The sequence below is a fragment of the Crocodylus porosus genome, unplaced genomic scaffold, assembly GCF_001723895.1.
Source record: "Crocodylus porosus isolate Cpor-Errol unplaced genomic scaffold, CroPor_comp1, whole genome shotgun sequence".
In the NCBI taxonomy this organism is placed as follows: domain Eukaryota; kingdom Metazoa; phylum Chordata; order Crocodylia; family Crocodylidae; genus Crocodylus; species Crocodylus porosus.
Window position 1 is genome coordinate 163921279 of NW_017728906.1, and position 5020 is coordinate 163926298.

Here is a 5020-nt window from a genome sequence, read left to right on the forward strand (position 1 = left end):
TGGGAAGTGTTTTGTAAGTTTCCTTTGAGGATCAGGACTGAGAGACTGGAGAGAGAGCCGTTTTCTTGTGAGAAATGTGCCCCCACAGGTCACTGGGTATTCCTGTCTTTGATAGATTTCCGGTGTGCATTCATTCTGATGTGCAGTTGTTGTTTGGTCTTTCCTGTGTATTTTCCATCAGAGCATTTGGTGCATTGGATGAGATATATTACATTTCTGGAGGTGCAGCTGTAAGATCCAGGAATGCTGATGACTCTGTTGTGGGGTGTAGTGATTGTGGGGGTGGTGGAGATGTGTTGGCAGGTTTTGCATTTCTTGTCATGGCATGGTCTGTATCTTTTTGGCGTGTTCTGGGCTTGAAGAAGTTTGCTTCTGGTGATAAGGTTAGCTTCCGTGGTTGTTTGAAGGCTAAAATGGGTGGCTCTGGGAAGATCTTTTTAAGAGTAGGGTCACTTTCTAGTATGGGTTGCAGTTGTTAGTGAGGGGGTAGCACTAGTAAGTACCTAAGGCAGAAAACAAACAAGGGCTTTATCACCGGTCTTTAACTCCTGTCAAAAGGGGAGTAAGGGACAAATCATTTACACATGAGGCTTGAATGAAAATTAGCATAAGTTAGTCACAGTTGTCCCAGGAGTCCTGTTATCTCAGTTCACAGGTACTTATGGTAAGGAATGGGGCACTTACCTCTAGGATCCCAAAATAGAAGGCTCTTGAGGGGGAGGAAGAATCCTGGGTCTGTTTTCAGCCAAAGGGAATTATCCTTGAGGCCTGGCAGGAATAATGTCCGTCTCCCTGTCTTTCCCCAGTGGATGATCTCCTGGGCAGTTAGTTCATGCATGGAGGAATGATAACTCTATAGCCTGTTCCACACAGGTAAATTGCAACAAATTGAAATGATTTTGAGAAACAAGTCGGTTGAATCTGAGCAGCTTCCTTGTTTGGTAGTAAATTGGCTGAAGAGTAATTGATGTTGATTTTAATTAATACTGTATTTACCCTTCTGTGGCCCCTGGCAGAGGGATCTAGGCATTCCTCCTCCACTTCGCACAGGCTGGAGGGAACAACCTGGCTCCCATCTTACTTCTGAATACCTTCATTGCTGAAAAATCAAATGTGCACATGTGCCCTGAGGAACATATCCATTCAAAGGCATGAAATATAAATGTATATGGTTACGTGCAAATGCTTTGCACAACTACATTTGCTGGATGCATTTGATATGTTCTTCAAACAAGTAGTGTCGTTAGCTATTTAAATTATTGACTCATCTGTTAGGCTTGGGACAGAAATTACACATAAGCTGGTATAAGAGATTGGAAACAGGTTCAGATCTGTAACACAACAGAAGTTCAGTGCACATAAGCCACTTTCAGGATTGCCGAAATGGGTTTAAGATAAGCCTGGATGGATGTAGTATTAAACTTAACTTATTTAGCTTAAATTGGTTTATTGTACTTCTGTCCTAGACCCCATTCCAGATTCATATTAATTTATAGTCCCCCAGCTTCCCTGGACCTCTGCCAGCCTGCAAGGGAAAAAACACCTTTTCCCACGTTCTTCTCTATTAAAGGACAATCCACTCTTAAAGTTTGTTGATCCATTTTTAAAGTTTGTTCATGACCCTTTCATATGTACTTGTGACCCCCTTCTGGGACACAACCCGCAAATTGAGAAACGCTGCGGTAGAGCAGCAGGGTCAGTCGCAGAGTGCGCTGCTGGGGAGCGGAGGGGCAGTGCAGCTCAACCCTGTGAGACTGATCCCATGTATCAGATCAGACCTCGTTGTGGGCCAGATTCAGCCCGTGGGCTGTAGATTGCCACGCCCTCCTATAGTTCCTTTTCAGTCGGGGCTTTGTAGATGCTTCTGTTGTGTTGTTTCTACATTGAAGGACTCATGCTAAATGGCAGGGTAGGCTTTCACCTTGCAGACTAAGTAAATCAGAGGTGCGTAAGCTTTTGTAAGCTAGCTCACTTCCTACCCCTTTCTTTTTCCTCTCCCTTCCCTACCCTTTATTTTCCAGTAACTGCTTTCTGTTTAGAACCTCTGCTTCCTGAAATGTATTATGTTTTACAACAGAGCCATCCAATTTCTGAGTGGCTGGGGGTTGTAGACCCCCTATCCGCATGCTGTAGAGGCTGCGTGCCCACCCGGGCCGCATCCTGCATGAGCTGAAAGGGGTCTGCAGGACCTCCCCAGCCACAGACTCCCTTGCACCAGGACTGCGCTGCCCTGCCTTGGCCCTAGTGCAGGGGGGAAGGGGCGGGGGGAGGTGGGCACCCAGGAAGCAGATGCTGGGCCAGGGAGGGGGATTTTGGTGGCAGCAGCAAGCAGAAAAGTGATGGGGCGAGCAGCATCTGGACTGGGAGTTTGGGAGCTGCACGCAGCCCACAGGCCGCCAGTCGGATGCCCGTAACTGGTTGGTCTTCCGTGGTTTACTCTCCTTATGTGCTGTCCCTATATTCATTTTAGTTCTCGTTCAGTCTTCCTTCTCTTACTCCCTTTTCGTAACATCTCCTAGGTTATGAAACAGAGATCTGAATGATCCTGAAGGTAAAACAAGTTTATCCGTTAAGATAACTCCAGGCAAAGTATCCTGTTTTCATCTACACGGCACGGTGAGTTCCACGATTTACATTTGAAAAGTACCTCTTACAGCACATGTCCTTAGAGCTGATTTTTTAAATTATATTATAAGCTTTTCACAGCTTTTCCCTCCCCCAATATGTGTGAAGTGGGCCTAGAATTTTGGGGAGATCACATCTTTTTCTGTCAGCAAATAACAGGGTGGGTCAGCACTTCTGTGTAGGATACCGTAACGTGCGACTTCTCGGAGAGTGTGACAAAGCGTTCCCGTTGACGTTACACGGTATTTAGTGTTCCCAGCCCCACAGCCCCACAACCATTGTTAGTTTTGTCCTTGCTGCTGCTGCTGTTACATTTGTTAGCAGCCCCTGACTTGACAAGTTCCACAAGTCTTCAAGGCTTCCAGAAGTCAGTTTCCGGACTGGCGTTATCACCGACGGCGCTGGGCACGGCTTACGGCGCTATCGGTGCCGCGGTATTTGCAGCGGGAATGCTGACAGGCTCTTATCCCATGGAGGGCTCCTGATGGTCCGTTCCAGCTGTGTATTTAACGAGCCCTTTGTTGACAGCGCATTCCAAGAAGGGCAGTTTTCCTGTCTGGGGTCAGCCTCCCGCTTCAGTCCTGTGCCTTCCTGGATGAAGCAGGGCCGGGCAGAAGCCAAGCGCTGCGGTTCTGGGGAGAGCAGTGCCAGGGGAGGGTTAAAGTCAGGATCACGTCATCACGGCGGGGCGTTTCTCAGCCTTCCTGCTGAGAGCGTCTTGTCTCAGGTTCCTGTGCTCAGACAGCCAGCGAGGAGGCAAGAGAGGCAGGGGAGTGTTGAGGGGACGGGAACTAGGGGGGGCCTGTGGGATACGTGAGCAAGGCAGCTGCCAGTGCTGTGGGCCCCATGGGAGGGGCGGCGTTGCCAGGGGGATTTTTCCCTGGGGTCCTGGGGCCGGAGGCTGCTTGTGACATCTGAGGGAGCAGGGGCCCTTTCCAGTCCGGAGCCGTGGCTCTATTCTAATGGTCGGGTGTGAGCAAGCTGCGAACGATTGGAATGAGGCAAAGCACGGGCTCCGCGCCCCAAACTGGAAAGGTGTCGCTACATTCAAGTTGTTCTCGGTTCGTTCCTGCGCAACGTTTAAGCGTGTTCACGCTCGGTGATGAAGCTCGTTCACACTGCGTGATGAAGTACATTCGCACACAGCAGTGAAGCACGCTGACGCACAGTGAAGTGTGTGCACACAAACAGCGAAGCCTGTTCACGTGCAGCAGCGGTCTAACTGTTGTTAGGTGTGAGCTAGCTGAGAACAACTGAGACGAAACAGAGGAGAGGCTCCACACGCGAAACTGGAAAGGCTTTGCTCTGGTTAAATCCTTGGCTCGCTCACAGGCAACAGTTAACGTGTGTTCACGCTCAATGATGAGGCGTGTTCAAACACAATTAGGTGCATTCACACTCAGCGATTTAAGAGCGTTCAACCGCAGTTGAAACACATTTACACTCAGTGTTTAAGCACGTTCACATAGAAGAGTGAAGCGCCTTCCCTTCCTCCTCAGTGATTAGAGCTGAATAGCAGCTGCCCCTTTGAACCCTGCCCCTGTGGAAAGGACTGTCAACGCGCCTGTGTCCCCTAAGAGAGTTGTGGCTGGGCGCAGGGCCCCGTTGGACTGGAGAGGGTTAGTGTGAGATGCTGCTGTCACCGGGCTGAGGCTTCCTTGCAAATCTTGAGCCTCTGTCTCCGGTTGGCAGCCAGCGAGAGACAGGGAAGCGTGGAGGGGGAATGAATCTGGGCATGCCTGTGGACTGTGTGGGTGGGCCTTGGACTCATTGGGCAAGAGACGTTGTGGGAGGGGTGTTCTGCAGGTTCCTGGGCCAGAGGATGCGGGTGACGGCTGTGGTATACGGTGTGCGCCTGGAAGGGGCCTGCGGTGGAACGTTCCGGTTTTTCCCCCCCGATGCCCGGTGGGTGCGGTGTGTGGGTGGTGGGTTGTTGTTGTTCTCCCCGCAGGCTGTGAGTGTGCGTGTAGTTGAATCCTGTTCCTAATAAAGATAAAGCTGTTTACCATCCCACCGGTCGCTCTGCTGAACGCTGACTGGAGGACAGAAGCCCGGGGGCATGGAGGTCTGAGTGAGTACCCCATCCCAGGAACCCGGTGGCCACGGGCAACGCTATATGGTGTCAGAAGTGACCTGTCTCTCAGTGGAGTCACCAGCAGCCTGATTAAGGGGGTTACAGCTTTCATTCAGAAGAAAAAAAACAGGAGCATTTCAACCCTCCACCAGCATTGTCCTTCACTGGAAATCTTGGGGAGAACTGGAGGAGGTGGGAACAGTAGCTGCGATTACACCTTGCAGTCACAAAGGCCGAACGAGAGGCAGAGGGTTATAAAATTGCAGTCATGCTTCACTGCGTTGGGTATAAAGGCCTAGAAAGTTACAACAAGATGCAAGG

The 5020-nt window shown here is 50.3% G+C and overlaps 2 long non-coding RNA genes across 2 annotated transcripts in view; both read left to right on the forward strand.

The window, feature by feature from the left end:
- Positions 1–815, forward strand: part of LOC109306616 — a 2724-nt gene extending 1909 nt beyond the window's left edge. The window contains exon 3 of the long non-coding RNA XR_002100059.1: positions 484–815. This is a non-coding gene — a long non-coding RNA (uncharacterized LOC109306616). The remainder of the gene's footprint in view (positions 1–483) is intronic.
- The window catches only part of LOC109306615, a 28749-nt gene extending 27438 nt beyond the window's left edge, over positions 1–1311 (forward strand). Inside the window, exon 3 of the long non-coding RNA XR_002100057.1 lies at positions 1276–1311. This is a non-coding gene — a long non-coding RNA (uncharacterized LOC109306615). The remainder of the gene's footprint in view (positions 1–1275) is intronic.
- Positions 1312–5020: the final 3709 nt, after the last annotated feature.